At 41.9% G+C, this 27,746-nt stretch overlaps 1 protein-coding gene across 1 annotated transcript in view; it reads left to right on the top strand.

Annotated features, from left to right (window-relative positions):
- jakmip3 (Janus kinase and microtubule interacting protein 3) overlaps positions 1 to 27,746 on the top strand; it is a 285,672-nt gene that overhangs the window by 117,992 nt on the left and 139,934 nt on the right. The gene's annotated exons all lie outside the window — the stretch shown is intronic.

Raw genomic sequence — 27,746 nt, 5'->3', positions numbered from 1 at the left:
CCTATACGTATCCGCTTGTAAAAAAATTACCTTTTAAAAATGGACTAAATATTTACATGCTAACATTATCATTTTAAAAGCAATAATCTCCAATAATAAATATCTGAAAACTGGAATATAGTCTGGAAACCAATGTCTCAACTTCAATGGTTCAAATATCTATGGTCTCCTTGGTATCCATCAATGTAAATTACATTTACCCAAATATAGTGCGGTTCAGTTCATATCTTTAAATCCATCATTCAATTTTCAAAATATGTAACTAATTTTCTTTCAGACAGTTTGACAAAGTGAAAATGAAAACAGGTTTCCAATGGTACCTTAACCTTTAATAATGAATGCAAATGGCTCTTGCAGTCTGCTCCTTCATTTTATTTTGAATTGTAGATCATCAGCATTACATAAAAATTGGTATTTATTTGGTACACGTTCTAGTATCCTCGAATTACATTTTCCATTATACAGCCCACCTTTACCCACATTAATATAACAAATCTGTTAGAGTTTAAGATGTTACTTTGCCTCAAAGGACAATTGTTGGAAAGTATTTAAATATTATTTTTGGTATTTTCTAAGCTCTAATTATTTTTGGTATTTCTAAAAGTGGTCGGGACACTAAGAGAAGATTGGGAACATGAACTAATGATAAAGATCCCGAAAGATAGATGGGAAAAGTATCTGATGAACACACATAATTGCTCCATTAATGGAAGACATAATTTAAATTCAATTTAAATTATTACATAGACTATATTATTCAAAAACGAGGTTGAATAAATTCTACCCAAACGTCTCTCCCAGATGCGATAAATGTTTGTTTCAAAACGCCAATATAACACATTCATTTGTAGGTTGTACAAAGTTGAATACATTTTGGAGCGATATATTTGATATATTTACAAAGCTCTTCAAGTCAAGAATAGAACCTAATACGGAATGGATTATATTTGGAATAATAGTAGAAGATATCAATTTAAATAAAGACCAAAAAGTATTCTTTAATTATGGGTTAATAATTGGAAAGAAATTGATACTTAAATTTTGGAAAAATACAGCCATACCAACTGTTAAAATGTGGATTAGGAATATGATGGCCATAGCACACCTTGAAGAAATGAGACTCCGCCTAATAGATAAATATGACCAATTCTTAAGGAGTTGGTTCCCTTTCATCGACTTTTTGGAATCATGTGATGCAGCGGTACCGTAAAGATGACTGATTTCAGGTCAGGTCGTGGATAGATTTACATCTCTGAACAAAGATTTGAAAATTTCTTTTTTAAGGGTCCTTTTCTCCTATTTCTACTTTCTATTTTTTCTTTTCTTATATACACACTTCACGTTTTTCTATTTTCTACTATCTATTTTTCCTCTTTTTCTTCTCTCTATTTAAAAACATTTTTTTTTTTACTTCCTTTTCAAAAACATAAAACCAGAGGTTGTACATAGAATGTATTACGTTATGACATAGTTGGCACCTAAAATTAGGTACCACTGTATTGCTTTGTACTGTATTAACTTCTAATAAAATAAACAAAAAAATAAATAAATAAAAGTGGTCGGGAATAATTAGTCATGATGAGAGATACGATAAAACAAAAGAAATTGGGGAGAAAGCGGGAGTTTCTGGCAAAACCTATAATCACGTGGAGCGTTTTATAAAAATACAAATATGTCGCATATGAAAGTTTCAGCTAGAATATCAATAGAAAAGGATCTATAAATTGTGAATGACATTGGTGTAGAGATAGCCTTTGAGTGCTGGAGAATGGGGTGACTATAGACAATAGACAATAGGTGCAGGAGTAGGCCATTCCGCCCTTCGAGCCAGCACTTCCATTGTGATCATGGCTGATCATCCCCACATTCAGTACCTCGTTCCTGCCTTCTCACCATATCCCGTGACTCCACTATCTTTAAGAGCTCTATCTAACTCTCTTGAAAGCATGCAGAGAATTGGCCTCCGCTGCCTTCTGAGGCATAGAATTCCACAGATTCACAACACTCTGGGTGAAAAAGTTTTTCCTCATCTCCATTCTAAATGGTCTAGATGGGAATGGAATTGGAGAAGGCTGCACAAATTTCAAAAGGAGGAAAAGGGGAGAGCATCTGTGGATTGGGCAAGGGATTGGAGAGAATGTTTCAGGGTTAAGATTGGTGACTGCAGTGGGAGGATTTTCAATGAATTGGAAAGGGAAAGGTGGAGGAGAGAGCCTTCAGTGAAAGTACTGTTGAAAGGGAGTGCTCATGAAGTGGACATGGAGTTGGGGTGCAGAGAGAGTGGTTGACGTTCTTGTGGACTTGGATTGGAGAGAGGCTCAGAAGTAAAAGTGGGTTTGGGAGAAGATGGACCACAATATTAGAGAAGTGTCTTTGACAATAGGAATTGGCCTTGGAAAATAGAAGGAAGAGGCAGATTGTTTTGATTTAATATTTATCATCCTTAAATTACCTTACATTTTCATTCTTGTCTATTTAAATAATGTTCAATTGTGCTGCAGAAAAATTGAGCCTTTTTTTAAGCAACTGTTCAGACACCCTTGGAAATGCTGGAGCAAGTGACTACAAGGAGAGATAAAAAAGATACAAAGTGCTGGGACAACTCAACAGGTCAGGTAGCATATCTGGAGAAGGTGGATAGGTGATGTTTCGGGCCACATCCTTTTCTTGGCTGAGTGCTTATCCTAGTGTGATAGCACAAGCATTTTATGTTTTAATTGTAATTTAACATCTAGCCCAGCTAGTGGCGGCTGTGAATAGAGCATCTGACAATTAGGGAAAGTCCATGTGGACATAGAAAGAAAGCTGACTAGAGGGAATAGACCCCGCTAGTGCTGTTATGGGTTAGCACCTCATCTCATCGTCTATCCATGTTCTGCAGAGATGTTGCCTGACCCGCTGAGTTACTCCAACACTTTGTCTTTATTTGTAAACTAACATCTGTGTTTCCTTGTGGCTGCAAGGATGGCGGAGGTGAAAATTCTTGCAGGCAATTTGTAATTTCACAGTTGCAAATCTATTATTTCCTTGGGAATAAACAGTAATTACTTTCCATACAACTGACGAAAATAGAAACAGAAAAAATAGACAGAAAATGCTGGAAATACTCAACAGGTCCAGCAGCATTGATTATCCACTTAATTATCAGTTTCTAATATCCTTCAAGTCAATCTCAAAATTTCCAGACAAATAAATTTAAAGAAATTATCTGCTACTAATACAATAAATAAGGAGAGATGTAGGTTTAGTTTGGGTAAGAAAGAGATGCAAAATGGAAATAGCTTAAAATGATGTTAAACTTTAATACAAACTTAGGTGAAAAATACAAACATCATGAGCTATGGTGTCACACAAAAATGTTTGCACTTTTGCCAAATGAGCATTTTAATTCAGTTAAATCCTATATTCTTCTCAGCAAAACTCACATGGGTTAAGTTAAAATTAAAGTTCTTCCTTTGGAATCCATATAGAATTCTCAATAAAAAGGGCTGCTTGCTCTAAACAACAAGTAAAACCCCTAGATATAATTTTACCCTTGCTAATCATCAACGTTTTCTGATATTTTTGCTCCCTACCAATCCAGCCACCCATTTACCCAAAAATAGTCACAAAATGCTGGAGTAACTCAGCGGTACAGGCAGCATCTCTGGAGAGAAGGAATGGGTGATGTTTCAGATCGAGGGCCTTCTTCAGACTCATACACCCATTTACTTGATTCACCAGACTCAATGCAAGTTTACTCTTGATGTTGGAGAGGGAACAGGCATTTACGGAATCGAATCATTAGGCATGTGGATTATTTAAGATCAATCAAGATATGCACCATTAAACTGGAACACATTGCATAATTAATGCAAGAGTGTAGCTTCAACAAAAAAATAGTTTTAATGGACCACGTATTTGGAATTTTGTGGTGTACGAAGCTGGAAATACTTTTATAGATTGGACTTATTCTGAAGTCATTGATTTTTAACTGCAGAAATATCACAGTCCGCATAACTATAGTGGATTAATTTGCTTGAAAGCAAGGGAATAGACATTTAAAAAATCATATATATCTACTTTAGCACTTACAAACATATACATGCTGACCTTGCATTGACCTCCACATGAACATCTGGGAACTGGCCACTAAAGTGGGAGCAAAAGATGAACACAGTTGTAACCAAAGATCTTAATGCTAAACTCTTGTAATACAATCCTTCGCCACATGCGGTTCTTCAAGCAGGATAGACACTCACCACAGATTGTGGCACTGTGGCAAACAGTTTGAAGGGACTGGTCCTGCATGTTCTCAACAGTGTTTCGTGACCTTAAGCTGCCGCATGGGATCAGGACAAACATAGGGAAGAACACCTACTCTTGATTGCCACACATTATCCCCTCTCAGTTGATAAATCATTGCTTCACTTTAAAGATAAACTGAAAATAGAAAGGCAGCAGAATGCACAATGACTGAGGGACTTCAATGGTGAAGAGTGGTATAGTCATGAAGGAATTAGTGCTGAGCCAGTTCTGTGGTAGCTGGTGACCAAGGCAATGTGATGGATGAACCTATGTAGCCTTGTGCTCAGCAGGCTCCCATTTGCAGTTTAATTTGACAATGTGACCATCACAGAGTTCGAGTGGACCAAAAGTTCCATCTACAAAACAAGAACGTTAGTGCGAAATGGAATAAATTTGGAACAGATCTCATGTCTAAAAAAAAGAGTAATTAATGGAGACATTCCAGGAACAGCATTAGAGCGTAGAACACTGAACCGGACTGCACAGGAACAGTCCTCACGGCAAACAATCTTTCTTGCAGGAAATGTTGTTAAATTAATCTTCTCACGCACATCCCTCTATTCCATATCCATGTGCCTATCGAAAAGCCTCTTAAATGCCTCTATCATGTCTGCCTCCACCATCACTCCTGGCAGCATGTTCCAGGCACCGACTACCCTCTCTGTAAAACAAAAAATGTGCTCCACGCCTCTCCTTTAAACTTTGCCAGTCTCACCTTAAAGATACGGCCTCTAGTCTTTGACATTTCTACCCTGGGAAAAAAATTCCGATTGACCACACTCTCTGTGCTTCTCATAATTTTATATACCTGTATCTGGACTCTCCTTAACCGTTGACATTCCAGAGTAAAACTATCCGTGTTTGTACAATCTCCCCTTATAGCTGATACTCTCTAATCCAGCTAGCATTTTAGTAAACCTCTTCTGTACCCTCTACAAAACCTCCACATCCGTCCTGTTATAGTGCGACTGGAACTTCACGCAATACGCCAAACGCTTCCCAACCAATATCCTGTGAAGCTGCAACATTGCTTGCCTTCTCTTATACGCAATACCTCAACTGATGAAGGCAAGCCTTCTTTACCACTCTTTCAACGTGTTGCCACTTTCAGGGAGTAATGGACTTGGGACTCCAAAATCCTTCTGTACATCAAAGCTATTTTTTTAAATTATGGTTGTTAATCATTAACCTTCCCATTCCTGTACTGACCTTCCTGTCCTGGGCCTCCTCCATTGCCAGAAGGAGGCCATATGCAAACTGCTGGAACAGCACCTCATGTTCCACTTGGGTAGCTTACAACCCAATAAAATGAACATTGAATTTAAAGTAACTTATAACAACCACCCCCTCCCCCTCCACTTTTTCCTCCGCAACTCCGCTTTCCTTCCCCCTCCCCTCCCCTGTGCCCCACCTGGCTGCCACTTATTTCTCTCCTTGTCTCCTCCGATATTCCTTCCTCTGACTTCACAATTCGCAACTCTTCAATCATGTCTCACATTTTCTGTTTTGATCTCTGACTTTGTTCCGACCATCTGCCTCTTATAACCACCCCCCCCACCCCCCCTCACCTGTGTCCACCTGTTACCTGCCGTACTTTGGCCTGCCTCTCCTCTCTCCCAGCCTTCTTCTCCTCCCCCCCACACCACACACAATCAGTCTGAAGAAGGATCCTGACCCGAAAAATCACCTATTCACGTTCTCCAGTAATTCCAGCACTTTATGTCCTTTAATGTTATTAAGAATCTTACCATTAAATGTCACTTTCCCCTTATATTTGGCCTCCCAAAGTCAACACCTTAAACTTGTTAGGATTAAACTTAATCTTCCAGTTCTCTGCCCATTTCTGTAGCTGATCTATATTCCATTGTATACTTTGACAACCTTCCTCACTGTTTGCAAGTCCACCAATTCCCGTGTTGGCTGCAAGCTTACTAATCAACCATCTACATTTACATTCATTTATATATGCCACAAACAACAGAGGTCCCAGCACAGATCCTTGCGGAACTCCACTTGTCACAGAACTCCAGCCATAACAACACCCTTTCACAACAATCCCCTGTCTTCTATATGAAAGCCAGCTCTGAATCCAAACAGCAAAGTTCCCTTGCATCTTTAATCTTCTAGTTCAGCCTACTAAATCACTTGATCAAATGCCTTACTAAAACCCAGGTAGACAACATCCACTGCCTTACCCTCATCGAGCACCTTCGCATGATCTGCCATGGGCAAATCCCTGCCTACCGGCCCCAATTAACCCATTGGCTTTAAATTCTTCTGCTTTCCTGTCACTTCTAGCCTTGAATGACTCTGCAGAATTAGACAGATAACAAGAGAAGGAAGCTCTGAGAATAGCACATCGTGAAGGATAGCAAAGCGCAGCATATGAGTGCTAAAGGCAAGCCTGAATCATACCCAGCCTTCTAAAATCAGGAGTGATAAGTGGATAATCCATCTCTCCATTCTCCTTGCATCCCCATCATCACAGAAACCAGTTTCCAGCCAATTCAGTTCACTCCATATACCGTAATATCATGAAATGGATGAGAACACTGGGCACTGATGTAGCGAAGACCAGCACTCTGGAACAACTCAGCGGGACAGGCAACATCCCTGGAGAGAAGGAATGGGTGATGTATCGGGTTGAGACCCTTCAAAACCGTTCTTCAGTCTAAAGAAGGATCTCGACCCGAAACATCACCCATTTCTTCTCTCCAAAGATGCTGCCTGTCCCGCTGAGTGACTCCAGCTTTTTGTGTCTATCTTCAGTTTAAACCAGCATCTGCAGTTCCTTCCTACAGCGCTCTGGAAGAAGCTGGATCGCTGGCCAAATTGTTCCAGTACAGTTACATTCAGGTATCTATCAAATAAGGTGGAAAATTGCACCAGTGAGTCCTATTCACAAATAAAAGGGCAAACCCTATCCAGCTGATTAACATCCAGTCAGTCTGTTCTCAATCATCCTCCTCACCCCCATAGTTATCACTCACCCACAACAGATAAACAGGCCCACAAACAATCCATTGTCACTGAATTGCCTGTGAGAGTTGATTCACAGGTTCCGACCTTGCACAGAAGATATGGAGGAAGGGGGGGGAGGGGTCGGGAAGGAGATGGGGGGGGGGGTTGCATAGCAGTCTGCCACCTATTTAACGTATCCCAGACTCAAATTTCACTTCAGAATGTTTCCATAAGAAATGCCAGTGCAAAATGTAAATGATAAAAAGCGGCATGGTGGCGCAGCGGTAGAGTTGCTGCCTTACAGCGAATGCAGCACCGGAGACCCGTGTTCGATCCCGACTACGGGTGCTGTCTGTACGGAGTTTGTATGTTCTCCCCGTGACCTGCGTGGGTTTTCTCCGAGATCTTTGGTTTCCTCCCACACTCCAAAGATGTACAGGTATGTAGGTTAATTGGCTTGGTACATGTAAAAATTGTCCCAAGTTTGTGCAGGATAGTGTTAATGTGCGGGGATCGCTGGTCGGAGTGCCCTGGTGGGCCAAAGGGCCTGTTTCCGTGCTGTATCTCTAAAGTAAACTAAATAAACTAATTCAGAATACATTCACCTTTCCTGTACATTGCATCTAGGAATTCTGCTTTCTGCTGCTACTAGATTCACAAGACCTCAGATGGATTGATAATTGTGGAACTTCCACATCAAAGTGATAAATGTAAAGCTTTTAACACTTGTCCTTTCACCCAGATTGGGCCAGCAGAAGGCTTCTCTCTGCTAACTTTATAAACACAATTTTTACTTTCCTGCTGTTTGTACAGACGGCAAATAAATGTGAAAATTATTCCGCTCAGTGTGTGATATGGGCTTTTCTTAGAATGAGATACAAAGACCTGAATGTTCTCTCTCTGTTTCAATCACCTTCAGTTCCCAAGTACATTCGGTACTCAACCCAGTAACTACAATCCAAATGTTATCATGAGTGTAATTGTGTTCTTCAAATTAGATCTAAGTGAGCCATTGTAATGTGCCTCGATGAATAACACATTTCTCAATTTATCAGTTCAGCTGAATTTGCAAGCTCAATTGAACAATGCATCAGGTTAGGGAAAAAAAACCCCACAAGCAACAGGTTAGGTCTGGAGAGTTGGAGAGATGCAGGAGGATGGATGGTGTTCCTAAGCCTTAATAATCCAATAAATTTATTTTCAATATAAATCAGTGAGCCTTTAGTTTTCTTGACTGATTCACATGGAAAACCAGCCTCATTAGGCAGTCTGCTATTAATTAGGTTAGAGTCCCACATTTACTGTGCAACCTGATTTCTCAGATGCTAAATCACAGCCACAGTATACTTGAGAATACTGTTCACTTTGAATTGCTCTTGTATTCTGTTATTGCCAGGGGAGGGTGAGCTTTGCATTGATTGTATCTAACTCAAAAGGGACTCGACCCAAAATGTCACCCATTCCTTCTCTCCAGAGATAGTGCCTATCCCGCTGAGTTACTCCAGCATTTTGTGTCTATCTTTGGTTTAAACCAGCATCTGCAGTTCCTTCCGACACATTTGCTGTTAACAACCCCTTTCCCACCTGCTCTGTATCAGCTTGCAGTGCAACAAGCATATCTAATTCAGTTCAGAGATACAGGCCCTTCGGCCCACCGAGTCTACACTGTCCAGCGATCCCCGCACATTAATACTATCTTACACACACTAGGGACAATTTACACTTATACCAAGCCAATTAACCTACAAACTTGTACGTCTTGGTAGTGTGGGAAGAAACCGAAGATCTCAGAGAAAACCACAGGGTCATGAGGAGAACGTACTTAAACTCTGTGTGACAACACCCGTAGTCGGGATCGAACCAGGGTCTCTGGCGATGAACACGTTGCAAGGCAGCAACTCTACCGCTGCATCACCCCTAAATGTTGCTGTTTCTCCTGCGCATTCTTCTCCCTATTGTTTCTATTTGAAATTATAGTAACTTTGTCTTTTGGAGAAAGAAATGGAAGGAGTAATTGAGGATGCGAGGCAGATAGGTGTAGAACAGAAGCACATCCATCCATCCTCTGGATATTCCGTAAGATGATCAGACAAAGGCATCCATCTCTCCAGTTGTAGCTCACTGGAGTAGTGTCACCAATGTGTTATGCTAATTGTTGCCATGACTTGAGTTATTAAAGTTTTAAAGATCACCATATTCCTTAATCTTTACTTTGAACTTCTATTCCATGCTCTACCTGGAGATACCAAGGCAGAATTCACATCAGCTAGTGCAATCGAAGATTTGTCACGTTCAAATGAGCTATTTTGTCTCCTTCAGCATCTGTAAATGGCATCAGCAAATGAAAGTGCTGAAATAGTGAAAGGCTTGGATAGAGTGAATGTGGAGAGGATGTTTCTACTAGTGGGACAGTCCAGGACCAGAGGCCATAGCCTTAGACTAAAAGGACGTACCTTTAGATAGGAAATGAGGAGGAATTAATTAGTCGGAGGGTGGTGAATCTGTGGGATTCATTACCACAGAAGGTTGTCATTCATGTGGATGGATGTCAAAGGTTATGGGTAAAAGGCAGGAGAATGGGGTTGAGAGGGAAAGACACGATTGAATGGAGAAGCAGATGTGATCGGCCAAATGGCATAAATCTGCTCCTATAACTTACTAGACTAAGTGGGACCCATTGGGTCCCAGCTTCACACTGGAGGGCTGGTCCCACAATGCAATAATCCACCTCTCCACCAATTCCAATATACTCACACACACAGTCACACACTCACTCACTCACTCACTCACTCACTCACTCACTCACTCACTCACTCACTCACTCACTCACTCACTCACTCACTCACTCACTCACTCACTCACTCACTCACTCACACACACTCTGCACTTAACGGAAATTATGCAATCAGCGCGACCTGTCCACTAAGCGGAAGTCACGAAATGAGCGGGACTTTTAGACTAAACACAGTTGGAGCTAATAAAGCATTTATTCCTTCCAAACACAGTCAGACCTAATAAAGCAATGCAGTTTCAAGCACAGGCAGGGCAGCAGGCCAAACAACTCATGGCATTGTCATTAAGGGCTAACAAATAATTTATTGCAAGTACATTGCAGACTCACAGTTCAGTTGATTCACAGCTTAGAATGACAGTCGTGGCCTCTCCCTCGTGATCTTGCAGAGGACGTCTGAGCATCCGTTTTTTTATAGTCCAGCCCCCCCACCCCCCTCACCCCCCCCCCCCCAGGAAGGGACGTTACCTTCATTGTGGTGATTGACAGTCAAGAGGACCAATCAGCTGATCTCAAGGTTTTTTAAATACTCATAACTTTTTTAGTTTCATCGATTGGAAAAATCCTCAGGCTGGCTCCGCAGAGGAGGACTGTGAGTAAGATGGCCAAAGGTCACAGTGATACAGGGTAGCGTTTTTTTTCTAAAATCAGTATACAGCGCTGACAGGAAGTGGTCAAGATGAGACTTTTAATTAGATAGATAATCAAATTAATTTTATTAGAAACATAGAAACATAGAAAATAGGTGCAGGAGTAGGCCATTCGGTCCTTCGAGCCAACACCGTCATTCAATATGACCATGATTGACCATCCTAAATCAGTACCCCATTTCTGCTTTCTCCCCATGTTGAATGATATCATTTCCCACACAGATATTGGGCCTCAAAGCTTCTACACGTTTGTTCCTTGCTGCTATTAACACCAACAGGGGGCTTTATTCTATTTTATTTGGAACCAGAAGCAGAGCATCACACAAGAGAATGTTTATTTCCCCATCACCTTTGGTAACGTCTTCGTTTTAATGCAGCCGCCAACCCTCTGGCTCAGAGAAATACTTCACTACATGTTTTTTTTTTAAAACAGCGCCATCAACGATGCCTATGGTTGCTTTCCCCTGTGCAGTTTCCTGAAAAACATATGACGAGGTCCATTTATGAATTATGGAAGATTAAAGAGTCATACATCAAGGGCTTCCAGCCAGATATCATCAGGCACTGAAGCAAATGCTATGTTCCAAGCTCACTAGTTTGCCACCTTGGGAAGGAGAAGCACACATATTTATGTACAGTGCATGCTTCTGGCTATGCCCCTAGGTAACATAACCACTGTGGCAGAAGCTAGCATTAGTGCTACTGCTTACTGTTGAAACTAAAGGGTGCTTTAATTCAGTACTGCCAGCACATTTCATTAAAGTAACTGTCTTTATTCCATTATTTGTCAAATAGCAGTGATTTATAAGTGTGCTCGGCTGATTATTATCTGCATTTGCCCCAGGTGTTTTAGAATTTCTTGCAGCCTGACAACTCTCCTTAAATAACTTTTCACAACTGATGCCACGGTTAATTTAAAAAAATTATACGTTGTCCAATCAAATTGAAGCATGTACTGAAGTGAAATTGGTCTGAGCAAACTTGATGGATTAATTCTCACGTTGGCATAAGGTGAGTGAAGGATTTGTAAGACATGAGATTGTCCTGTCCTTCAGCTCTACTGGAATCAGATTTCCATTCCAGGTTGTAGATGTCAGCTATCCAGGTATTTGTAGCCGAGCAAACACATCAACACCAGACATATCGCAATCTGCCTTCAACTGTTGCAGTTTTAATGCAGGTAGATTGTTGTTGAGTTTCCTGACATGGTGAATAGTGTAAGAGAAGATAACATGACTCAATAATCCAAAGCATTTGGCTCATACATGAAAATATTTTGGGGATTGGTTGGTTTTGGGTTTGCTTCTTTCAGGAGATTATTATTTTTCAGATTATATTATTTTTTTAATCAGAAAGCGCAACGGAAGAACTTTTTGAAAAGTTATAGATCTTCACGTAGAAGTTGTTATTTAAGTAGCACAGTTTAGATAAGTGCTGATTGGAAGTTATGCGTCAATTTAATAATGAGCAGTAATGATTATTGAATAGCAATGTTGCATGACAAACCATGTCTTAAGAAAGCGGTTAATTAGCTTTTATTACATTCATCAACCGATTGAAAGCTCTTTTTATGGATCAACCTTGAAAGAGAGCAGTGATTCCTCATTCCCCTTTGTCCCGCTCATGTCCCATCCCTCATCCTCTCTCCCTCTATCGTACCACTTCCCTTTGTCTTTTTACACAAAGTCCGCGAGCATTGCCACTTTTCATTTCACTGCACATCTCGTATGTGTATGTGACGAATAAACTTGACTTGACTCTACAATAAACTGAGAGCCGTGAACCCCTGCCAACTATTGATCAGCCGAGTCCCAGAGAACGAATCTTAATCTCCACTCATCCAGCCTCTCATATGTTGGCTGATTTCCCACTTGGCCCTGATACTGTTCAACAACATCTTCCTCTCTGTCCCCAAACCTGCTCATCAAAACCTCCATTCCTTTGCCCCATTCCTTCTCAGTATCCATCCCCTTCCTTTTTCATTTACTTCATCACCGGTCCAACGTCCACTGAACCTCTCCTCCCCTGATACACCAGACCAAGCCTCTATCCTATCTGTAAGCCTAGCTTTGGCTGCCAGGACCTGTAAAGCTCAGATAGCTTAGTATGGACTGTGTTGTTGGATAATGTCTTCTATAACCATTGAGTACACCCATTGTAGGCCACTAGGATTTCTACACCCTCTATCTTTCAATGTCAGCAGATCAAAATCCTGGAATTACCTACCTAACACCTTCCTCATAAGGGTGATACTGTTTTCATTATACCTCATTGTGCTTGTGCAAATGGACAATAAACTCGACGATTTGACTGATTGAAGAGAAAGCTCCGGCAGCACTTTGTTAGGTCACTTACAAATTCCCACAACAAACAAAAATGGAAACGAGACTTAGCCTTAGAATTGCTATCTTGAGGCATGACTGTAAGATCTAAGATAAATCTGGTGGAATGGAAGATAATGGATTGCCTGATGTTACCGTGTAAGAACATATAAAAAGAATAGACCAACGACTTCTCGAACTGGTTATACCATGGGTGATCTTGTGCCTCAAGATCAGTTTACACCCCAGCCTCTGCTCGCTGTTTTCCTTACTGCATAAAAATATGTCCATCTTCACCTCGAATAAACTCAGTGACTAAATATAATTATCACCTCTTGTGGAGATTATTCTGAGGATTGCTGGAAATTTAGCAAAGTGTAGTGAATGTGTGAAAGTGAATTTAGATAAGTAATGCATCTGAATTTAGTTATGGGCCTGTCCCACTTAGGCGACTTTTTAGGCAAGTGCAGGAGACTCTGCGCTCACCTCATGATCGCCACACGGTCACCACATGTTCGCTGGTTGTCTCTGGTGAGTCTCCTTCATGGTCGCGAGGAGTTCCTGCATTCTGGGAACTAGTCGCGGCCTCAGTATAGTCGCCGCAAATTTTTCAACATGTTGAAACATTTTCTGCGACCAAAAATTGGTCGACATGGAGAAAATTGATAGTCCTGTAGTCGTAGGTGCAGTTGTAGTGGGGTCGCCATGTAGTTATGGGTAGTTCAGGTAGTCGTAGGTAGTTTTAGTTCATCGCCTGACCGGCTATTTTCATTGGCTCATTGGGGAAAAAAACCGTAAGCACGAGTTTTCAGAACCAAGGATAACCGACCGGTAAAGTTAAATGCCCACCAAACTTCACAGCTGTGTATATCTGGCTTATTAAAAGTTGTCTGGCTTCTTAAAAGTGTCTCCGCTCCTTCTCCCCCCTTCTCCCCTCCCTTCTTCCCACTTCTCCACCCTTCTCCCCCCTTCTCCCCCCTTCTTCCCTCCCCCCCACCTCCCCCCCACCTCCCCCCCCCCCTCTTTTAAAGGACACCGTACACTGTGCTAGCTGTCTTAACCTTCCTGTTCATCGCGGTGTTTGTCTGAATCACCTTGGCTTTGTACTGTGTGAATTTCAGACAGTGCTCCCCCGCTTTCCTTGGCCCCCGCCTTTGCGACCTGTGTGTGTGTGTGTGTGTGTGTGTGTGTGTGTGTGTGTGTGTGTGTGTGTGTGTAAAAAGCACCTAAGCTTTAGGAGACATCAAACAATTTTACTTTGGCATCTAATCCATCTTTAATGCACTTCGAAAATATTAGTGTGTATGTAAGAGTGCAGTTGCATTCACATTGTACCACACATGCTATATTAAATTAATTTCAGAAGTGAGTTCAATGTACAATAATATAATATAAACCACTATAACTCAAAATCAAGCTTCTGAGGAAAAAAATCTACCTATATGGGGATGATAAACAAAAGATCATCACTTGCAAAGCCAACTCTGAAGAAATGTCTTCATCTAAATAGTGGTGAGAATATTAGACTCAATATCACAGGGGAAAATGGGAAATCTGGCATTTTGATATAAACACATGGGGGAAAAGGAATAGAAGGCACGGAGTATTGATTTTGGATGATCAGCCATGATCATATTGAATGGTGGCGCTGGCTCGAAGGACCGAATGGCCTACTCCAGCACCTATTTTCTATGTTTCTATGTTTCTAATATGGTAAGATGAAGAGAGTTGAGTGGAGTGTGTGAAGGTGTAAGAATAAATGGCTTGTTTCTTATTCCACATTTTATTTAATTCTAAATAACTCTGGATTTGTGTTAAAGGGGTCTGCAGCTATAGTCTGAAAGACCACTTTGCTTGGTTCTGGACTTTACAGCTTTACGAGATGGAAAACAAATTACGATAGCTACGGTTAAATTAAAAAAAAGTCTGAAGACCTTTTAAGGCTTCCCAGTATTGACTTAGTATAAATTTTCAACAGAATATTTAAATTAGCTGTTAAATGCTGCAACACTGTTAAGAAGGGCTAAAGAAGAGTCCTGACCCAAAACATCTCCCATCCTTTTTCTCCAGACTCGCTGATTTACTCCAGCACTTTGTGTCTATCTTCAGTTTAAGCCAGCATTTGCAGTCCATTTCTACACAACACAATGCTTCAGAACAAATCATCTGGAGTTATAAATTATTTTTTGTACAATTCCTTTATGCAAATGAGCTGGCTAGAAGCGATGTGATTTTTTTTTGTGCGTGGATCGTTCTTTCTCGGCAAACTTGATGTTTAGAGCAATCAGCCACCAACTCTATGCAAATTGTGCCAATAACACATTTAAATGAAGTGTGGTTTAATGTTAACTCCAAACCATTGCAATTTATCACAAGAATAAGACCAGGAGCTTTTTGTAGATCCCACTCTATACAAGCCTTGCCTGTCGATGATAAATCCTTGGCTGTGACCATTTTACTGATGCAACATACAGATTATCAACTAACGAGGTAACTTCAGTCATTCCTCAATTTGTCTCAAGAGAGTTTGTGAAAATGAAGATGCTGGCAATGTCTGTTGAATTTCTTCACCACTCACTTCATTAGTATAACTTGCAGGACAAAGTAAGACATCAGTGTTAGAACTCTTTGAATTAAAATGACCCATGACTTATGGCTCTTAAATTGATGCATTTTACAGAAAATAATCCTTCAGAGTTATTCTCCTCTTCAAAATGTTCTGCTGGAATGTTTTCAGTCATCTGGTTTCAGTGCACAACTAAAACAGAGATAGCAATATTTCCTCAAATGTCCACCTCAGAATATCTACGTAATACCGGTCAGATAGTTGGCGACTAAACTGTCTCCCCCGCCTGGTTTGTCAGGTGAAGAGGGGCCTGTGGACCCCCAGAAGGACCAAAAACAAGGCCTGTCAAAGGGCGGATGAGCTCTTAGCGAGCCAAAGGCCATCCACACTTCAGTAGAAGTTGTGATCACTGTCGTACATAGCATTGTAAGGCATGATGATAAAGCACACGCACCAAAATGCTATACTTCCAGCAGCGGAGGTCTGCAGGAACTGGAGGACAGAGATGTGTGGTGCGTCCGTCACCGTTCCCATTGGAAACCAGCACCACTGCGTCGCTAATGTTTTCAACGATGAAGAATGAATGACCTGACCATAAAATCAGGCTGGGATTTAGTGTGGACTATTAAATAGACAATAGATGAAAAGGCCTGACTCATGGGGAATATCACAATAATTCATTATATTAACACAGAGAAGGTTGAGAGGTTATTTGACAGAGATGATCAAATTCAAGATGGCCCTGTGTAGTCAGAAAAGGGAAAATAAAAACGAGAAACTGGATAGATACTTGAGGGAAAAATATCTTAATGCTAAAAAGAATTATGTGTAATTTATGCATAATTTATATATGATTTATGACTTTATAGACTCTCTGAGTCTACGTGCCTGTGATGTGGCTGCAAACAAGATTTTCATTGTACTTGTACTCCACTGTACCTGTGCATATGAACATAAGCTTGAGACACAAGAAAGTTCAGGTGCTGGAATCTGGTGCAAAAAAACAGAGTGCTGGAGCAACTCAGCGGGTCAGGCAGCATGTGGAGGGAGTGGACAGACAACATTTTGGGTTGAGACCCTTCTTCAGACTGAAGGGTGCCAACCCTAAACATCATCAATCCACTCCCTCCACTGTTGCTGTCTGACCTGCTAAGTTCCACCAGCGCTTTGTTTGACTATAACCTTGACTTCACTTGACTTGAAAAACCTGAGGTATGGAAGTGACGAGATTACTCTTGCAGAGACCCAGAATAGGCTTGGTCATATTTATGGGACGACAGATGGCACAATGGGCTAAGTGTTCGGCTGGCAACCGGAAGGTAGCCGGTTCGAATCCCGCTTGGAGTGCATACTGTCGTTGTGTCCTTGGGCAAGACACTTCACCCACCTTTGCCTGTGTGTGAATGTGAGTGAGTGATTGGTAGTGGTCGGAGGGGCCGTAGGCGCAGATTGGCAGCCACGCTTCCGTCAGTCTGCCCCAGGGCAGCTGTGGCTACAGAAGTAGCTTACCACCACCGAGTGTGACAGAGGAGTGAATGAATAATGCGATGTAAAGCGCCTTGAGTATTAGAAAGGCGCTGTATAAATCCCATCCATTATTATTATTATAAGGTCATAAAGAGTAGTAGAATTAGGCCATTCAGCCCATCAAGTCTACTTCACCATTAAATCATGGCTGATCTATCTCTCCCTCCTAACCCCATTCTCCTACCTTCTCCTCATAACCTCTGACAGATGCAGTAATCAAGAATCTATCTATCTCTGCCTTAGAAATACCCACTGACTTAGCCTCCACAGCCTTCTGTGGGAAAGAATTCCACAGATTCAACACCCACTGACTAAATAAATTTCTCCTCTCCTCTAAAAGAACGTCCTTAATTCTAATTGGTTTGCCGTATAACATTCTACCATTCTGAAATGATTCTATCCTACAATTCCATGATTTACTGAACACATGAGATTGCAGATGCTGGAATCTTGAGCAAAAACAAAGTGCTCGAGAAACTCAGTAGGCCAGGCAGCATCTGTGGAGGGCAATGGACAGGAAATGGACATTGTCTACACATTTCCCTTCACAGATGCTGCATGGCCCCATGAGTTCCTCCAGCACTATTACTTTGTTCTGCGGTTTACATAGACTAGGTGATTAGAAAATGTTAAATTCATGTTCAGATTTGAATTAATGTAAATTCTCCATTGATCTTGGAAAGAAAACTTGCTTCCATGGCAAATGTCCCAAGGCACTTTACAGTCAATTAAATATTTTTAAATCACAATAATGTTAGAAACATGACAGTTTTTTTTTGCAAGCTTCCACAAATAGGAATATGTTAATTACCAGTCCATCTGTTTTTAGACATTGCTTAAGAAATAAATATGTAAAAGCTCTGGGAAGGACTCCTTTATTCTTCTTTTAAATAGTGCTCTGGGATCATATCGGGTTTTTGGGGCAAATGACCAAAGTCTTGGATTAAAGCCTTGGATTAAAGCCTAATCCAAAACATAACACATTTGGCAATGCATAGCACCTGCCTAGATGTTTATGTTAATCTATTAATTGCATAGGACACCTAGCCTCTGAAATGCACATGTTGCTACCACATTTAAATGGCAATTCCAGATAATTACCATGTCAATGGCCCCCAGCGAGTGAACAGTGGATATTCATAAATTCATAAGATCTAGGAGCAGAATAAGGCCAATCGGCCCATCAAGTCTACTCCGCCATTCAATCATGGCTAATTTATCTTTCCCTCTCAACATTCTCTTGCCTTTGCCACATGACCCTTATCATTCAAGAATCTGTCAATCTCCGCCTTAAAAATATCCATTGACTTGGCCTCCGCAGCAGTCTGTGGCAATGAATTCCACAGATTCACCACCCTCTAACCAAATAAATTCATTCTTATTTGCTTTATAAAGGTACGTTATTTTATTCTGAAGCTATGGCCTCTAGTCCTAGACTATCCCACTAGTGGAAACATCCTCTCCACATTCACTCTATCCAGGTTCTTCACTGGTGTTGGTAGATGCACTGAATGTCAGCAGGATGTGGTCAGAGCCATTGTTTGGTTTACTGAAATCTCGAAGAGAGAAAAATCTCAAAAAAATATTGGTCTTCACTTTATTTTGTCCACTCCTGCCCAGAAAATGATTTAGCTGGAGGCTCCATCTAAACAACCATTGTCCACTATTTCAGATATCCAGCTAATGCAATTTCTACTTCTTAGCTTCAGTTTCTCAGGGTATACACCCTATTTCAGAGAGTCTTTTTGCTCGCTCCAGCTACTATCTACAACTTTCAAATGTTTGGCTTCCCTTTTTCCTGCTTCCGACGGAAGGCAATAGACCTGAAAGGCTAACTGTTTTCTTTTCACATTCTTTCTCTCCAGAGATGTTGCCTGCCTGTTGAGTTACTCCAGCATTTTGTGTCTATCTTTCTTTTCACAAAAAACTCTTTGACCTGCTGAGTATTTCCAGCAATTCCATGTTTCTTTATTTCTGCTCTTAAGGGCCTGTCCTACTTTCACGACCTAATTAACGACCTTTTTTTACTCTAGGACATTTTTCATTAGGCTAGAGAAATGTCCCAACCTACTTGATGCCACAAGTACCTACGACTAGCATCACGGCCTCCTACGACCTCCTACAACCTCGTAACGACCATGCTGCGAGTATGAGTCAAGGGCAAACTCGGCAGAGGTCGTGAATTAAGTCGTGAAAGCGGGACAGGCCCTTTATTCTCCCCACTTTAATGGGGACCACATTCTAAGCAACATGTACAGTATTCCTTATTTAAAAGGCAGCATGCTGGAGCAGTGGTTATTAATGCCTCTGCCTCATAACTCTAAGCACTGGGCTTTAGCAACAAAGCTCGGGTGAAGTCCTCTTCTCGTCGCCCCATAGATTTGCTTGAGATTGTTCCCACACCCCAAAGGGGTACTGATATATTAATTGGTACCGTAAATTACCCTTTCATTGATTAATAAGAAAAAACAAATAAATAGGTTTGTGAGAGATTAAGTTGCAGGGAAACAAGGAGGCAAGGAGAGAGGGGCAGAGGACTGAAAGGATGACTACCGGTCCAATCTGTAAAATTGCCTCCATCTGAGTCATAATAATGGAGTAAGTAAATGGCCTTTTGAGATTCAGGATGGAGGGAAGATGATGTAAAAGGACAAGGATGCCATCTCATGGAGCTGTAATGATAGTTTCATGGCAGAGGTTATTGTTGTTTGATGAGATGAGTGTTGTGGAGAGAACGGATGGTGCAGTCACAGGAAAAGCCAATTGGTACTGCTCCAGTCATTGCTCCAGATATTGCTTTCTTAGCTTTGTTCAACACATTTCATACTCCAGTAATTGTCTGCTGGGGCAAATGGACATCTTAACAGCAGAAAATGTATTCTTCAGGGTGAAATACAACAGTACGTGCTAATAGTTAATTGCTGGAATTGAATTATTTGAGAAACAAGCACAGCAGCCATTGCACACCGCCAGAGACTGGTTTCTGCTGCAGCCCATTTAACTAAGCATTACATTATCATGGTACACATAGTTTAACTTTAATGGGTTGTTAGGGACCGTAGCCAATGTGACTACTCGCTAACTAATGCTTAAACATAATAAATCATTACTTTAACATGTTGATGTGGCAACATTACATGCTTTTTAGGCACCGCAGGATTACCTTTCACCTCATCCACAGAAGTTCATAAGTCACAGGAGCAGAATTAAACCATTGAGTCTACTCCACCATTCAATTGTGGCTGATCTATCTTTCCCTCTCAACCTCATTCTCCTGCCTTCTCCCCATAACCTCCGCTTAAAAAAAAACAAAATAAGGCCTCCACAGCCTTCTGTGGCAGTGAATTATATAGATTCACTAAGCTCTGGCTAAAGAAATTCCTCCTCATTGCCTTTCTTAAGGTACGTCCTTATATTCTGAGGCTGTGCCCTCTGGTCCTAGACTTTTCCACTATTGTAAACATCCTCTCCACATCCACTCTATCCAGGCCTTTCATTATTCGGTAAGTTTCAATGAGGTCCCCCCCTCATCCTTCGAAACTCCAGTGAATATAGGTTCATAGCCATCAAACACTTATCATATGTTGATCTCTGTATCTCCGGGGTCATTCGCGTAAACCCTCTCTGGATTCTCACCATTACCAGCACATGCTTCCTCAGATATGGGGCCCAAAACAGCTCACAAAACTCCAAATGCAGTCTGACCAGTGCCTTATAAAGCCCCAGCATTACATTTCTGCTTTTATATTCTAATCCTCTCGAAATGAATACTATATTGCATTTGCTTTCCTTAATACTGATTCAACTTGCAAATTAACATTTTGGGAATCCTGCACCAGTACTCCCAAGTCCTTTTGCACCTTCAATTTCGGAATCATCTCCCTATTTAGAAAATAGTCTACGCCTTTATTTCTGCTACCAAAGTGCATGACCACACACATTTTTATACTGGATGCCATCTGCCGCTTTTTGTCCACTGTTCCAACATGTCCTAGTTTTCTGAGGAATTCCTGCTTCTTTTACACTACCTTGCTCCTCCACCCAACTTCGTATCATCCGCAAACTTGGTCAGAAGGCCATCAGTTCCATTATCTAAATCATTAATATACAACATGAAAAGTCCCGGACCCAATGCCGACCCCTGCGGAACACCACTGGTCACCGGCAGCCAAAAAGCCTCCTTTATTCCCACTCTTTACCTTCTGCCATTCTACCAATCTTCTACCCATTCTAGAATCTTCCCTTGAGTACCACAGGCGCTCATCTTATTTAACAGCCTCACATGTGGCATTTTATCAAAGGCCCGCTGAAAATCCAAATAAACACCATCCACCGACTCTCCTTTGTCTATCCTGCTACTTACTTCATCAAAGAATTCCAACAGATTTGTCAGGTAAGATCTCCCCTTCACAAATCTATGCTGACCGGCCTATTTTATCAGGAGCTTCTATGTACTCGGGAGCCTCATCCTTAATAACCACTGAGGTCAGGCTAATCAGCCTATGGTTTCCCATTTTTTACCTTGTTCCCTTCCTCAACCGTGGAGTCATATTTGCTATTTTCCAGTCCTCTGGGACCACTCCTGACTCCAGTGATTCCTGAACGATCTTACTAATGCCTCCACAATCTCTAAAGCCACCTCCTTCAGAACCCTGGAGTGTAGTCCATCTGGTCCTGGAGGCTTATTCACCTTCAGACCTTACAACTTCCCAAGCACCTTCCCCTTAGTAATAGCCACTCCACAAACTTCTGCCCCCTGACTCACTTGAATTCCTAGCATGTTGCTGGTGTCTTTCGCTGTGAAGACTGACACTAAAAATGTATTCAATTAATCCGCCGTTTTTTATTTCTCCATCCTTCTCCTTTGTCATTTTTCAGCAGTCCAATGTCCACTCTTCCTTCTCTTTTACTCTTTATATTTTTGAATATACTGATATATCTTTATATACATTTGCTATCCTCTTTTAAATTATTGGCATGCTTACCTTTATATTTCATCTTTTCTTCCTTAGTTGCCTTATGCGTGATGTTTATGCTTCCCAATCCTCCAGCTTCCCGCTAATCTTTGAAATATTGTATGCCTTCTCTTTTGCTTTTACACTGCTTTTTACTTCCTATGGCCTTCCTTTGGCCTTCCACGATCGCCTCACTGTCCCCATAGAATCTTTCTTCTTCTTTGGGATGAAATTCCAAATTATTCCCAGAAACTCCTGTCATCACTGCACCACCGTCATTCCTGCTAGGGTCACGTTCCAATCAACTTTAGCCAACTCCTCCCTCAGGCCCTTGAGTTACCTTTACTTAACAATAATACTGACATATCTGATTTCATCTTCTCCCTCTCAAACTGCAGGTTAATTGTAACAGGTTAATACACTGTTATTGTATTTCGGTCACTACTTCCTAGGGGTTCCTTAAGCTCTCGAATTCCATCTTGATGCAAATGAGCTGACAAGAAGGACCTCTGCTTTGTTTCTCCTGTTGTTTCTTGGTTGAGACGTTTTTTATTTGGACACTTCTATTATTTCACTTATTATGACATCACAGTGAATGAAATTGACCTTTATTTGGTCTGTGTGATTCAATAGTTATTCATTTCTCATGTTAGCATTGAATAATCTATCAATTTGTGTGGTAAAAACCTTCAATATGTTGTGTCTTACATATTCTCGCACCCCAGACACTATCATAGAAATTACATCTTTGATTCAAAACTACACGGATTCATGCATGACCCTATATCAAAACCCCACAATCTACATTTGATCATAGGTCAAAATCAATCTGTGTGCCTTTGGTCAGGACCATTATATCACATCTGTTTGGTCACCTGCAATGTTTTTAGTTTAGTTTAGTTTAGAGATACAGTGCGGAAACAGGCCCTTCGGCCCACCGGGTCCGCGCCGACCAGCGATCCCCACACATTAACACTATCCAACACACACTAGGGACAATTTATGTTTACATTTACCAAGCCTCAATTAACCGACAAACCTGTACGTCTTTTGGACTGTGGGATGAAACGGAAAATCTCGGAGAAAACCCACGCAGGTCACGGGGAGAAGGTACAAACTCCGTGCAGACAGCACCTGTAGTTGGGATCGAACCTGTGTCTCCGACGCTGCATTCGCTGTAAGGCAGCAACTCTACCGCTGCGCCACCGTGACCGCCATTGTTGTACCATTGATGCATCAATTAGAATGAATGGTATCACTCATCTTCTCCCGGGTGAAATGAACTGCACTACATTCCTAAATAGTCACTTGGGTGAAAGCCCATCAAGTCTGGGTATTTTTTGGCATCCAAAATAGTAAGATTAAACGAGAACTTACCAGTTTGAAGTTTGATCTTGATTTTATGAGGAGTTACGATGAGCGATTACGTGAAGAAGGGCCGTCCGTCTGCGTGCGCGTCAATCTTCAAAGCAGCCGTGTTAAATCACAGATAAAAAAGAAGACCTGACAATAGTAAGATTGTGAAAAACTTGAACTTCCATATGACCTTGATAATATGAGGGTGGGAGCGGTGGGCACGTAATCGCTCATCGTAACTCCTCATAAAATCAAGATCAAACTTCAAACTGGTAAGTTCTCGTTTAATCTTACTATTTTACTTCGGAGTCACGTGAGTGACTACGTGAAGATTTCAAAGCTCTGTGATATTACGCCGGTTACGAATCCAAGCGTCACACACTGAATGGATTGACCATGGATGCGTGTAATCATTAAAGCATTCAGACATTACGTAGTTAAGTAAATAAACTGATGCTTTAAATGAAAGAAAAGTTTTAAAAAAAGTTACCCCTCCCAACCTTGGGGGGAAATTAAGGGACAGAACTTAAAATGGTACGTGCAAACACCCCCAGTCCGGTTATGGGTTTTATATAAAAACCGGTGAACCGTTATTTCATTCGTCCATCCTACAGCCACTAGGATGTCGTTAAGGGGCACGTCCATAGCTCTTGCTGCCGACGTAGATACAGCCCTGGTGGAGTGAGATTTAACGATATAAATATTCACTCCTGCTACCGCCATTACCTCCTTTGCCCATCTGGAGATGGTTTGAGTTGATACCTTCTGGTGTGGTTTTTTATGGCTGATGAGGACCGATTGTTCTGAGCCTCTGAGGTTCTCTGTAACTCTCAGATAGTGGTGTTAGTACATTACCACGCACACAACCGTTGGTCCTCTGGATATGCCAAGAACTGGATCTCCATCCCTGGCATTCCTGGCCTGCTCTGTTTTATCAGGTTCCTGATTAGGAATGTTATGTTGTTCATATTGGTGGTCATGTAGTCCAACTGTAGCTTTTGCAGTGTCTGGACTCTTTGTCAGCATACCACCGTCAGGGTTAGTTATAGGCGGTCCCCACTGTCAAAGTAGGGTTAGTACCACGCTCACATCTCATGTGTCCGTGTAGCTTGGCCTTGGAGGTATTAAGTTGTAAATTCCCTTCATGAATTTTGTTGTAAAGGGGTGCGTTCCTATCGACCCGTGCCCTGTTTCCAGCATCAGATAGGAGGAGAGTGAGCCTCTGGCACTATAGATTGCACTATAACTTTGTTTATAGTTGTGGTACAGAGTTGATAGGAACTCCAAGACATCCGTTATCCGAACTGTGTTGTATTTGTTCGGACAGTCCTATGCCTTGACATGGCCTCCTCAGAATCTGCAGACCAACAAGTTAATACGTTCATGTAGTGGATGATTGCTCCCTGTAACTGGGTTCACTAGGAGGTCCCTGCTCTTGGGTACAGCCATAACTGGCTAGACTATAATTCCCAAAAAATTTTGGGAACCAGGCTTGAGTAGGCCAATCTGGCACTACCAATATGCCTGTGGCTTAGTCTTGCTTCATTTTGGTCAAGCATCGGTTTGTGAGACAAATTGGCGGAAAGCATACATAAACATTCCTCCCCAATTGAGGGAGAAAGCATCCACTGCCTTGCTCCTGGATCCAGCTCGCAGGACACATATCTGGGTAACTGATGGTTTGGTCTAGATGCAAACAGATCAATATCTGGTATGCCAAATCGTGTAGTTATTTCGTTAAATACTGCCCGATTCAACATCCATTCTGTGTTGTTATTAAACATTTGTGATCCAGCATCTGTCACCGTGTTATATCTACCTCGTAGATAGACCGCTGTAACCCAAATATTCCTCTCGATACACCAGTGCCAAATGAGGTTCGACAATCTGTCGCAAGATACAGATTTTACACCACCCTTGTGATTGATATATGCCACCGCAGTGGTGTTATCAATCTGAATTTGAACAAGCACAGGTTGCATATCGCTACAGAAAACCTTGAGTCCATATTGTGCCCCCAACAATTCTGGGTAATTGATTCCATGTGTTGGGGAATTACAGACTCCTGCTCATTCCATCTGCCCCCACAGCTCTAGACTGTGTTTGTGGCTCCCCATCCTTAGCCGCTAGCATTGGTCTGAACCACCGATGGCTTTCGAGCAAAATTTCCCTTGAGCTGTCTCTCGTTCGTTATCCACCATAGTTTATCAACAATGGCCTCTGCTGGCAATCCATAGTTTTGCCAATTTGGCCTGCATGTAATCTGAGTGTTCGTTCCTTTGCTCGCTGTAAATTCTGGTAATGCAAAGGCCCGTGACGTATGGCTGGAAATGCAGCTATTATTTGCCAATTACACTCGCTGTTTGCCTGATAGATGGCTAGTATTTGACTATCAGGTCATAGCAGGCTTACTTAAATCTTATTGTTTGCCCCTAGGCAAAGTCACCAACATATTTACTGTTTTTAATAGTAAATCCTAGGTAATCAATTACCCTTGTAGGTGTCAATTTTGATTTAACTGGATGGATGAGGTAACCAATTCTTTCAAACAGGGTTTTGGTTTGCTTTGACTGATGCTTCTGCCAATTCTTGGTGACTCCAAATTGAAAATGTCCTCCAAATATGCCATTACTATGTGGTTTTGAGACCTTTGTAGTCCCAGAATTGGTTTCCGTAGTTTAGTCAATAATCTAGGAGCTGCTGTCAACCCATTTGGCAGAGCCATGCCATCCAGTTAAACTTCAAATATCTCCTGTTCTTAGTGAATAGACACCGAATAGTATGCATCTTTGCGGTTGATGCATGCCATGTGACCATTTTATAGGAAGCTCCTATAAAACAGTTGTTAAACCATAACAAAATTTTACTGTTCTGAAAGTCTATAATGCACAAATGAGTTAAACCTGGATGAAGTGACATCCTCCATCTGTCACCTGTCCTGGAAGGCAATCCTGCCCATAATGCTGGGCCTGCCTCGAAGACAACTCCGGTCCGAGTTCCAAGTCTGCTTGGAACCTATGTATGTTGTGCAGTAAAAATAATCACATGTTGTTATCTGTTTTTTAAAACCAGATCTGAAATTCATGTTATTGTCATTTTGAATAAAAACACAAGAGTAAAATTACCAACATGTAACTGGTCCACAATCCCTTGTTTCAGTAAACCCAGACCCACCTACCTCCATGGCTACCGGTGGTCTTGTGGTAAGCCCAAAGGCCCCTGATGTGGGTTCCTTTTCTCTCCTTGATTGGGAGTTGGACTGGTAGGAAGTGTGGTTTCCATGTTTCTCCTGACCTCTGCTTGGGTCTTGGTCTGAAAACCTTATCATACTGAGCCTGCCTTGTCGGACAATTCTGGCCATAATTCTGAGTCTGCCTTGAAAGACGACTCTGATCATATTTCCGTGCCCAGCTTTCAAGCTACCACCGGCTTCAGTGAACTACTTATCCCCTATGGAGGTGTGGGGTGTGTTGTCGCCTACTGATGAAGTTTGCTTGTCGTTGTACCTTGATTGGTCCGACAGCTTTTGCTTCCTTCTTCTGGTCTTACCTGAAGAGAGGATTCGGCGGCTAGTTTCTCCAATGTCACCCTGATAGCGCTGTTCCATTGCCGGCATTTGTGCGGATATTCTGCCAACTGCTGGCTCTTGAGGCCATATGCATGTGCTTCAGTATGTTCATACTTTAATTCGAGATCAGTTACCTACTGATCACTCACACTCCCCTCCACTGAGAGTGAGATTTGTAGGCAGCTCTGAAAACAGGTGCTGCCGCCTGCGCTGACATTTCCCCCTCCAGCGGACCTAAATGAGGTTCTTGCTTTGGGTCAGACTGAAACTGACCGTGGATGCTCCTCTCCTCAGAGCAGGAGACATTTGTGCAGCCCTGAAACAGGTGCCGCTGCCTGTGGGTTCTCCATAATACCCAGGCTGATAACTCCCTCCTTTGGAGTATATCATTGTGGAGCACCTCTCCATCAGGTGCTCCATGTGGGTTTTGAACGTTTAAACACGTTACCCATGAAGGAGGTTATCCTCTTGTGTGAGGCTGCTGGCATGGCCTGCTGTAGAGGCCCGTGCTGATACTGCTCCCTCCTTCGGAGCAGATCATTGTTGGAGCAACTTCTCCATAAGTTGCTCCATGTGGGAGAGTCGTCCTCAGACGCTCTCCGTTGAGGGAGGGTATCCCTCTTCCCCGGACTCATCTGAGTCAACGGGTGTCAGACTTGCGGGTGGTTTTTACGTCCCGCAGGACCACCACGGAGCTCCTCCTCCTGCACCAAGTCTTTCCTGCCGGTTCTGCCAGCGGTAATGTCGGGAACAAGACCGTCGCC

This window comes from Amblyraja radiata, chromosome 15 (genome assembly GCF_010909765.2).
Source record: "Amblyraja radiata isolate CabotCenter1 chromosome 15, sAmbRad1.1.pri, whole genome shotgun sequence".
NCBI classification, from domain to species: Eukaryota; Metazoa; Chordata; class Chondrichthyes; order Rajiformes; family Rajidae; genus Amblyraja; species Amblyraja radiata.
The sequence above is the reverse complement of the archived record's forward strand: the minus strand, read 5'-3'. Positions and strand labels throughout refer to the sequence as shown.